General features: G+C 34.2%; 1 protein-coding gene and 1 long non-coding RNA gene across 3 annotated transcripts in view; one reads left to right on the top strand and one right to left on the bottom strand.

Annotated features, from left to right (window-relative positions):
- The window catches only part of LOC136845778 (innexin inx2-like), a 650,831-nt gene that overhangs the window by 218,844 nt on the left and 419,669 nt on the right, over positions 1 to 12,318 (top strand). The window lies entirely within an intron of this gene.
- LOC136845781 (uncharacterized) overlaps positions 1,430 to 12,318 on the bottom strand; it is a 139,547-nt gene continuing 128,658 nt past the window's right edge. Inside the window, exon 3 of the long non-coding RNA XR_010855254.1 lies at positions 1,430 to 1,564. This is a non-coding gene — a long non-coding RNA (uncharacterized lncRNA). The remainder of the gene's footprint in view (positions 1,565 to 12,318) is intronic.

Consider the following 12,318-nt stretch of genomic DNA (forward strand, 5'->3'; position numbering starts at 1 on the left):
GCCTCATTAAATTGTCATGTTCGTTTGGCTGTGGTTTTACGTAAACTTGGTACTAAATCATTTTTACGGAAACATATTTTTTTTCGTTACTAGCAAATGGCTGGTGTATTCTGTTAATTAAATTTCTACACAAGATTTAAAATCAACAAAAGCTACTCTAAAAAGCAAAGATGAGATCTTTTACTACCTCAATTTTACGCAGATTAGGTAAAAAAAAAGTTGGTCTCTGATTCTGAAGTTGCCTTTAGATTACGTACTCTGCATCCACACAGTTTTTATCTTACTATAATGAAGTCCATTTAAACTAGTTACTCCATACCAGTTGACTTCTGCGAATAAATTAGGTTTTTGTTGTTTGACGCGTATGATTTCTACTCCGGATAGTTTTTCAGCGTAAAAGCATATGTCTAACAATCTGCAAACCTATTTTACCAGTGTTTATGATTTTCAATCTTGAAAAGTTTATAAACAGTGATTCACAAAGTAGCTTCCACTTGCTCTCAAGAAGAGCACATCATTTTAAAAACACACCATAGTAATTTCTAGATTGTATTTATAGGTATATCACCCTTTGTACTCGTGTTGCAGTCCATACGTTGTTCTGTGGGTGATAAGAAACATTTAATTAAGTAAAAAAAAAAAAAAAAAAAACATATGAATGCGTTCTATATTTTAGGTATAAGTAAACAGTTGATACTCATATACCACTGAAGCGAAAGCTGCAATATTTTTGCCATGATCACACACACGCATATATATATATATATATATATATATATATATATATATATATATATATATATATATATATATATATATATATATATATAGATAGATAGATAGATAGATAGATAGATGTGTGTGTGTGTGTGAGAGAGAGAGAGAGAGAGAGAGAGAAAGAGAGAGAGAGGTATGTGAGAAAGTGTGTAGATTGATAAACATGTCAGAGCAAAGGTAAGCGTGATTCGACGACGTGGAAATCCTTTCCGACAGACCTTTTTGATGAAAGAAAAAGAGAAAGGGTAGGAAAAGGAACAGCTCTAACAGATCCTACCAAGGTCCTTAGGTCCTACAAGATGCCACAAGGACTTTGGCCGTGTTTTTTATTCCGTGTCAGGGATCATCCTATGATGTCCGTGAAAATCGACTCTTTGAAAAGGGATACTGTCCGCACGGTTAGTTCCGCAAAGGAAACAAAATGCGGTCCGCTGCACAGAAAGAAGGGCTTAACGGTCAACAGTAGAAACTATAACAGCACCTCATTTCATTTTTACATAGGTTTTTATTCAGTAAGTTAAAATTTGTCCATTGTCTTGCTTAACTAGGAAATTTTAACCATAATCAGGACCAAGGAAACTTAATAATAAATAAAGAATTACCTAAGAAATTGAATGAGTAAAACCGGAAACAACTGGAATAAGTACTTGCGGTTTCAATGTAACATCTCTTAAAATTCGGCTCATCAGAAACCAAGGCGCCACCTGGAATTCTCTTCCACAGTTCTACAGGAAATAGAAGATATTTCCAAAAGGAAAAAGGTGCCAGCGATCTGCGAGACAGGCATCTGTGGATAATCAAAGAAGTACAGGGTTACATAAGAGATTTTTTCGATGGCCTAAGTCACAAAAACATTGTTGTGGTCATGGAACCGCCTCTTGAGCAGTTTTATTTAATGTGAAAATCCAGAAGTATTAACAGCCATGTGTAGCTTTTAACAGATAAGTTATTTATTTTCTAAGTAGACAGAAAATGCATGCTTTAAGTTAAAAGTAAACAAATTAAGTGTTCCGCATAATTAAATGAAGCCTTATTTAAAACATTTATTATTATTATTATTATTATTATTATTATCATCATCACCATCGTTATTTTATTATTATTATTTATTATTATTATTATTATTATTATTATTATTATTATTATTATTATTATTATTATTATTTTGTTTATGCTGTGCGTTTCTCATTCTAGCAAGCAGCCCAGGAAACATTGATAACAATATTTAGTTTTTACCGGAAAAGTTACTTATGTTGTAAGAGGTGAGAAAAAGTATGCTTTGAATCAATCCCAGCCTCCCGTTTCCATTATAACCTCTGAGTTATTTAAAACATCAACATCCACATGCCAATTAAAACCGGTTGACTAATGAGCCTTTCCATTATTCTACTCATCTTCGAAACCCTAACACCACCACCAAATAAAACGACGCTCGGCGGCTACGTTTCTCCTCCGAAAAAATCTAACCACAAACCTAAAAGAAAGAAAGAAATCAATCCCCACATTCCACGAGAACGCGATTGTTATGCGACAAGGGACTTCAAAGGACAAGGTGAGGAAAGGACCCCTCTGAAACACCCTCACCCCCTATATCACTCGTCTGGTGGGAGCTATATTGGTAATCTTTGCCAGGGATGATCTTGAATACAGTCCGCTGAAGTAGAGACTTCAAGCCTATAGAAGTACCTTTTCTTATCCTTGCACCGTCGCCCAATAATTTGGGAAGCTTATTGAAATTTACTGCCTGAAGGGGGAGTAGCATTGTACCTTTAGTGGAGGTGGGGGTATGCGGAGTAAGGGAGTTAGAGGGAGAAGTAAGGGGTGGAGTAGGGAGAGAAAGGGACACAAAGCCCCATTTCCCAAATGGTTGTAAACTACGACCGACTTCCAACGCATTCTTTCACCATACTCGGTTTAGTACCTTGAACCGGTATAACACTTTCGGCGTATAAATAAGGGTATAATTTACGTCACACTTAACAGCACATATAATAATTAAAAACAATAGCTCATACATAATCTACTACATTAACAATTACAAAAATACGAATCGTAATATCTACTGTATACCTTACCGGAGGAAACATGGAACAATAAAACCACTGGAATTAAAGGCTCTTGAGAAACCAAATAACGGGAAATATTACCAAAGAACAATTATTGGTAGTTTTACTTTTAGAGCAACACAAATTAACCTGATAGAATCAGAAAGGGGATATCCGATAATTCAAAATAATGGAAAACAGCATAAGTAAGAACACCAGTTCACAATATCTAGCCTACCTCGACATGATGCCTAGTAATTCATAGTTGTTTTGACTTCCAAAGTCATTTGAGAAAGATAATGAAGCTCACAGATTTAAAAATCGTCTCTTTTCTTTCTGCCCTTTATCATTATTCATATATATATATATATATATATATATATATATATATATATATATATATATATATATATATATATATATATATATATATATGTGTGTGTGTGTGTGTGTATATATATATATATATATATATATATATATATATATATATATATATATATATATATATATATATATATATATATATATATATATATATATATATCAATGCAGCATGAAGAGACATGTGCTTGAGAATATTAATACAATTCACCTCAGAAGGTGTGAACTTGAAAATGCAGAGTAAACTACGAAAGTATTTGTTCAAAGTCCGGTTTTCACTCACCTTCTGACATGGATGGTATTATATATATTATATATACACATTATATATATATATATATATATATATATATATATATATATATATATATATATATATATATATATATATTAAGCCACAAATATCATTTGATATAGAATTCACTATCCTTGGGAATAGTATATAACCAAAGGGAATTGTAATACATAAGTACATCTGTCCAGGGAAAGGCCGTAAGTTTAGATACAACGATAGAAAGTCGACCTATTTCCTATTCAATAGGAATTTTTCTAAAGGTATAGTGGATTCATTATTAAATATGTAGGACTTAACATTTATGAATATAAAAACATCACGCATGTATTATTAAAAATCATATGTACATATATATATATATATATATATATATATATATATATATATATATATATATATAATATATATATATATACATACACCTTTATGTTTCTTACACACTGCAGTTAACCTTCTCCAAAATTAAAGACCAGCCAAACGTTCTCCACCTTTCACCAGTTTGATAGTAGCAAATTTCAATTCCTTTCCTTTTATTGAGGAGAGGGTATAAACCAGATTTGGAAAAGGAGATAGAGCCTTATTTCTCTAGGTAATGTTTAGTTTTCAATTCAAGTCTCAAGTCCTGAAGTGGATACAGAACAGAGAGATCCTTATGTATAAAAAGGGATAGGAAGAAACTGATCACATGTGTTGACTCTTGTGTACCACTCGGATGTGGTTAGATTAAGCTGGTGGGTATCACAACGCAAGGAATGATTGACTGGCAAAGAAATCACATGCTTTACATAAAATGAAAGCTAGTTTCGTTGCTAAGATCAGAAGAGACGAAGGTGACAAGATACAAGATTTCGTTTTTATAGTAATTATTGTAGAGTACCCGCAGAGAATAATTTGAAACGAGGAAACCTTGGGACTATTCATAATCAACACAAAGTAATCCAAGTGAAAAATAGTTAGTTAAGGATTAAACATTGCCAAAAAAAATAAGGGTTCACAAGTGGAAAAACTTATTAGTTAAATATGCGTGATACAGCAGTAACGTGCATCGGTAACGGAACATAGAGAGAGAGAGAGAGAGAGAGAGAGAGAGAGAGAGAGAGAGAGAGAGAGAGAGAGAGAGAGACGAAAAGAACGAAAAGTAAACAAGAGTCGTTCACCACTTGAAGAAGAAGCTCTTTCATAAAAGTACTTATGAGAGGCATCAGCCATTCCACTCAAAGAAGAAGAACTTTCCCTTCATTCTCCCATCTTTCCCCTCCGTAATGTTCACCACGCCAAAGAACCTGAGATCAATCGAACAATCAGCCAATCCTCCATTACGCTGTTAAAATGGAAACGACCGTCCTTTCACTTCAACTTGCCAAAGGGAAAACAAAGTCACATATACATGAAGCAATGCCGTGTCTACTTGTGCATAGGCTAATGTACATAAATACGATATGATAGACTACAACAGATAGATATGTTATATAATTTATTAAAAATGATTGACTCCCACATCAGTGAATGGCATGTGTTACTACTTGAAAATGGCTTCCATAGGAAATTCAAGTGGCTTAGTATAAAAATCTGTCGTAGTCCAGTGGAGAGTTGTGAATCCCGCAGTTGGAGGGTATGTTCTCAAAATGACGGGCAAACCTTTTCTTATTGAGGCCAACAGCAATCACCATTATATTTTTCACTGCAGGGTACCGAAAATAAAACAAACCATACTCTCTCTCTCTCTCTCTCTCTCTCTCTCTCTCTCTCTCTCTCTCTCTCTCTCTCTCTCTCGAATAATTATGCTCTCAACAGAAAGATCCCCTGCTCCATGCTTGGCCAGCTCAGTGCGGGTTAAGAATGAGGGGATAAAGTGCACATAATGCAGAGCAAGTTCGTCCCTTTCTTTGACAGCTGAAAAAAAAAGTCTGGAAGTGTTAATAAACTGTCATTATAAAAGATGCTTACTTTTGCCATTCCATTTGGACCACAAGTTCAGATTATGCATTCATAAAATTTTCCTCTTAGTGGCAAACGCTTTCAGGGAAGTTCTTTAGCCCTAAAGGTGGTTAATGTCAAGGAAACGCCAGATTGCTTGCAAAATGGAGATGTAAGGAAGAGTCTGATCAACGAGCTGCTGGTTAGCTTTCAGGGTAGATTTATGAATCCGTTAACGTGGAAGTTCTCAGTTTGAAAAAGGATAGGCTGTTGTTTACACTTTATTCGCAAACACTATTTCCCATTGGAAGGGGTCTGACACAAGAATGGAACAACCTGTACTTTTTAAAAAAGATTTTCAGCAAGTTTACTGGGTGAATAGCCCATCGCTTTTTCTTGACATTACCCATTTGCAGTTGGGTGGACTGGTGGGCGGCAGGTTGGTAAAGATACCTATGCCCATCAAACGTGAACCGAGTGCTGCACCTATCAGTCAGTGCCTACTTTAGCAGATTGCACCTCATTCAGGTTAGTGGTGGGGTCGCCACATCCCGCACAGTAAAGCGAAAGAGTCGCACATCCTCATATATCAAATAAATAGACATGCTTGTCCACGAGAAAGTGTACTCCATTAACTTGACCCATATTGAAGTCTTTGTGTCATATTCCTCAGGGCAATGTAAATTTGACTTTCACCTTAACATTCTCCTTTTGCAAGACTCTTCCTAACCTGAGTACGAAACCCTCTGTGAAAGGAAGTTTCTTCATTCATTTTCTTTTTCGGATTTTGAGGTTTCGGGTTGAAGCTATGTAAAAAAAAAAAAAAAGGCAAATGAGAAGATAAGTTATTTGCGACGGTTGTATATGCTCTTATGTAATCACTACGTGTACTGTAGAACTAAAGGGTTTCAATTTGTGGTCGTCTTATTTAGTGCTGTTTTTCCTGTTGCATATGAATCGCTATGAAGGACTCGATATACCAGTACAGGTATTTTAATTGCTTGTTCATGAAAGCTTCATTTGCTGGAACATGAAATTTCTTTCATGTCAGGTGACCACCTCCTGGACTTGAGTTTTACTATCAGCTTCCCGTGTTGATCTAGGTTTGGAATTGATAAGCGCGTCGTAAATTAATTTATATTTTCCTGAAATTTTACTTTTTTTATCACAGTTCGTTTGGATAGGGAGATAAACTGGTAGACAGTACAGAAATGAGAAAACACTTGGAGAATTTTCGAAAACAATGAAAGCAAATCATTGAAAATCACATGCATAATATGACTATAAAACTCCTAGCACATCCATGATAGTGATGCCTTGTCAGCATTATCAGGTTAACGTCATAGTACTACGGTATACATGCATAAATAATGATAATGAACTTTGAACTTTGTAATTTTTATCAACATGCAAAATCTAGAGGTATAAAATAAGTGCGTTGCGCCTGTTGCAATGCAGATTATACACGTATTTTACTTTTAGACATAGAATCGTGGTATAATTTTATTTATTGTCGAAGCTTATGTTTCCTAATAGAATAAAAGAGTTTTGCATGTTAAAGTTAGTATTACACAATAATAATATGATACGGAATAACAAATTTGTGCATAGTAAAATCAAGTTTTTTTACAATAATGATATCGATAAACGTCATTCATAAACTGGAATACTTTGTAGTATTGGATGGTAACTGCCAAAGGTATATTGCATGCCTACATACAGGACGTAAACGCTCGTAAACATGAGTTAGTTAGGTAATTTCTAGGTCTTAAATGCATTTTTATTTTTTCGTATAAACTTGCTTGGTAATGACACTCATTCCTACACACGATAAGTTGGTACGTTACCAAAAAACCTTCGCACTTTGGACAAATATAGATAACAGTTAAACTTGCAGTGCACATGATGCTATTCCAGGCCAGTGTATACACATGTGAATGGATATCTCAACAGACCGGATCTTCTCCCTGCTCATCACAAATAAACATAATAAGAATCAGACTACTGAACAAACAAACGCAATTTAATCAGCCTCGGCTGCCTGACATTCACCTTACTGCAGGAACTTTCAGCTTACTCTGTACGACAAGTTTTCGTAAAAATATATTGCGTGAAAAGCATATTAAATGAAATGAAAAGGATATAAATAAGATACATAAGTCATGAAAAAATCGCTTTAATATTTTTAATGTTATGTTCAAAATATTACTTGTGCATATATATATATATATATATATATATATATATATATATATATATATATATATATATATATATATATATATATATATATATGTGTGTGTGTATAATATATATATATATTTGTATATATTTTATATTTATGTATATATACATATGTGTATGTTTGTATATATGTATGGTGTACTGAGAAAGGAAAATGAATGGTTCCTAAAAGAAAATTAAAACTTTCTTCGACTCCACAAAAACATGAATGATGGTAACCGGCTGTTTAACTTAGGTGACGAAAGACTTGCTTCATGGACACATTCTTATAATAAGAATAAAAGGGATGTCAAAGCGTTTCCGAGTTCAGAGAAGAAAATGAGTTTTCAGAATGAATGCAATCCGTTCCCGTTTCTACACGTTGCCTACGGGAAGATGAACTGACAAGTCTGATATGGGTTGCGTAAAAATCGAAGTACTGTGGTAAATTCCAACAGTTATTAAATAATAATTTTCTTTTTCAGCAAACGCATAATGCCGCAAAACGAGTAGATCTATTCATCTTGAATAAACAAGAAAGCGTGTAACTGACTCCGTCATTTTCAGTTTTATGAGAAGAGATTACTTGAGCCATGATTCAGAAACTATATATATATATATATATATATATATATATATATATATATATATATATATATATATATATATATATATATATATATATATATATATATGTGTTATATATATATATATATATATATATATAATATATATATATATATATATATATTTATATATATATATAAACTATATATATATTTTATATATATACACAGTATATATTAGGCCATGTTACATAAACTATGAACCTTTCTTTTGGGTTACGTAAACTTTCTTTCCTACATTTCAAATTTTGGAAGTCCTTGACCTTTTGTCATATATATATCATATACAGAGTGTATATATATATTTATATATATATATATATATATATATATATATATATATATATATATATATATATATAAAAGGTCAAGTACTTACAAAATATGAAATGTAGGAAAGAAAGTTTACGTAACCCAAAGGCAGGTTCATAGTTTATGTATAAATAACGTGGTGGGATCTCAGGAACGAAGAAAAACAAAACAAAAAAGTATAATATGAAAGCTTTCCAAGGAGAAGTTAATTATAAAATATGTGCTCTATATCTGAGTAAGTGTGTTTGTTTCAAAGTGTATTTACACGTCTTGGAATGATTGTATTCCGTTACGTTACTTGCGTATACTTTCTTCTGTAGGAGTTCGTGAAAGTGAAGACATGGCGCGTCCGTGCTCATGTGAGTCATGCCTGTTCTTTTGAGGCACTAATCTGCCTCCATTTCCCTGCATCTTCTTTATCCCTCTGCGACCATGCAATAATCCTCATCATTATAATCGCTAGACCGATTACTCGAGAACCCTTTCCTTTCCTTCATGGGCTGTTACCCCGGTCGCATTTCCTTCGCAGAATTACTCAAACCTCCTACAGTCCTTTTTCTAACCGCGTTCTCTTATCTACAGATCTCGGGCTGAGTTTTCGTGATATTTCCCCTCTTCCCATTATACCGGCTTTCTCTGCCTTCATGAGGCAGGCCAATTTTTCACTTAAGTTCATCAAGGAGGGACATTAATGTGTGTCTATAAATGTCTGCATGTGTTGTAAGGATAACACACTGTTAAGGTCTTCCGTATCCTACGCACTTTGTCTTTTAGATGCGAATTTTATTTCACAAATTACTAAAATTCTATTTACTTTTTTAACAAATAAACTGGTCTCCCTAACAAAGGTTAGTTCCTTTAAAAGAAAAAACAAACAAACAAGCAAGATAATGGTCACTGCTGTATTCGTACTTAAACTGTTAAGTCGTGGATGAGCCCTTCGTGTAGAAAACTTGTACATCAGCCACTATATGCACCTACACATAAGACTCATCAAGAGCGCTATATCCGACAGCATATTGCACCATTCCCCTTTGTATTGCTATCACTCTCAACTATCTCTTCTGCTTCGACTATTCAGCACTTTATAAGTCTTCCTCTCCGTCCTCCTAAAACTTCCAAATAGAACTATCTTTTCACAAACTTATCATCTTCCATTCTTTCCACATGACTGACCCATCATGTAACATTCTGATCCAGCCTATCTCAACTTCCGCCTTTTTAGCATGTCTTCTAAGTCTCCATCATTCATCCACTTTTAATTCTTCTTGTGCCATATATTCTTAACAGCTTCTGGCTTTTTTCCTTCATCCGCAACTCAACATCCACCCTTCACTTCCATAAAGAAGATTTAACTCAACCACCCATTTATAAAACCACACCTTGGTCCTGTAGACACTTACAAGTCTCATCTTGATGTTTTGCACAAACCTTGCTTCTCCTAGTTCTTGACTTACCTCTCCTTTCATCCTACCATTACCCATTATATTTGTTTACAAATACCTTTCAGAATTAAATTCTTTCAGTTTTCCATCGTTCATATTAACATTCATCACTTTATCATCTTGGTTTCCATTTTTCCTCATAACCTTATTTGAGTTCACATACACTCTATGCTTATTACTCTTATAAGCACTGAATTCTTTCATATATTTCTACAGCTTTTTCCACGTTTCACAGTCAGTACTGTCTCATATGCAAACATCAAGCACTAACTCACTTTCTTGTTACACAATTTGACACCTATATCTAATGTCCATTCTCTGACGTCTTGCATATCTCCAAAACCAGTCACTTACCCATCCATGCTTTGCTTTCATAAAAAACTTAATTGTTTTCATCTTATCCACACTCCTGGTACCTATATTTTGAATCTATCATGGACCTCTTCTAGGTCCACTTGATGCAAACGCAATTTACTCTGCCTAACCCCGCGCTGTTTTTCCTCTATCAATCCCTTTGTTATCTGTCATGCCTCTTTGATTACTACATTATCCTCTATCACCTTTACCTTTATACAAAGGAACAGTATTATTCTTCTCATCTATTCCTTTGGAACGTTTTTCTCATCAGAGACACTTAACACATACTGGCCATCCACATGATCACAATATCACCAGCATAGCCTACCTCAGCTACTCACTTTGCATTCCATCAACTCATGATGTATTTCCTTTTTTAACCTTTCAGTTCCCCGTATTTCCTTTTTTAACCTTTCATTTCCCCTTCTTGCATCCTCATCAGTTGATTTCAATAGTATTCTCGATCTAGACTAAGCATTCCAAATATTACATTATTTAGGTATTTGTCTTTTTTGTCCTCCAAATGAAATAACTCTTAGAAAGACTCACCCCATTGACCCAAGATTACATTCGCTTCAGACTTCATACCTTCAGTTGCATCTTTTATTCTAAGATGCAATTGCTCATGAATTATTTTCTCTGCGTTAACTTCCTGTGATTTCTTAGTGTCCCTAATTTTTTTTATCACATACACTTCTCTATTTTCGTTGCTTGTTTTCTTTTTCTCTCTCTCTTACCTTCTAATTGAGTACCTTGCCGATCCTCCTGTATGCTTCTACAAGACTTTCTCCTCTGCCATGCACTATAGCTCGAGTAATAACTTTTTTCCTTTACTAAACTCCTTATTTCCTCATAACACAACTTTCTATTCTATATTAAATACTCGTGCACCAGTACATGCACACGCTCATAAGAATACAGTGTAGGATGTTTATCATGATTTTAGAATTCTGTGTAAATAAATGAAATTATTAAGAATACCTTCTTCATTCTTTTTTCAGGTAAGAAACGAAAGCATGTGTACTTTACTGATCATTGCGAAAGACAGCATACAGCGCATTGTCAAATACATAAGGTATGTATTATCCTAAAAAGGAACAAATGTAGTTAGTGGAGATTTATTATGAAAAGTTCACAGTGCAATAATGAATTATAAACCATCATGCTTGGCATCATTCCTGCAAGATTTTACTTCGAAATGTTCTTATATAGGAGAGAGAGAGAGAGAGAGAGAGAGAGAAGGGGGCTTTATAGGTGGGAAAGAAATCAGGATTTCTTTAGTTTCTGGATTACGATGGCTCTCCCCCTTATGCGATAACCAAACTGAATCAGAACTTTCTCTTGAAAGAGAAAATATAGTATTAAAATTTAGTTACATGTAAGGTACCGGACAAACCTATTTACATTTTACGCCCTTTCGTTATCAGAGTAATTTTCTATTCAATTCCTTCAACCATGATGTGTATGTGCGTGTGGGGGTGTGAGTGTGTGTGACATCTCGGACAGGGAAAGAATGTTAAGTGTTTCCTTCCAGTTCATCGTTATCTACTTCATCATCACCGCCATCAGCGACTTCCGCGTAAAACATCACACATCTCAATTCCTATTTACGCTCTAATTTTCTTCCTCAGTGAAGATATTAAGCAGCCAGATTTCGAAGCTAGGAAACTTGATTAGCGTTGAAGAATGATGTAACTAACGAAAATTGCCGTGATTGCAAACATTACTTATGATTTATACTACCGTTCTCTATTTTGCTTCTATTAATTTTATTATACTGTCATTATATATTAGCAATATGTGGTCCATTAACAAAGGAGGAAATTTTGTGGCAGTAATATTTTATTATCCTGGGCTAACTTAATCCTAAGAAATGAGTTCAGCTTCTCCAAGAAGTTTCTGCTAGGGTTACACATCACAGCAATGACATGCTAGAA

This window comes from Macrobrachium rosenbergii, chromosome 14 (genome assembly GCF_040412425.1).
Source record: "Macrobrachium rosenbergii isolate ZJJX-2024 chromosome 14, ASM4041242v1, whole genome shotgun sequence".
Lineage (NCBI taxonomy): Eukaryota > Metazoa > Arthropoda > Malacostraca > Decapoda > Palaemonidae > Macrobrachium > Macrobrachium rosenbergii.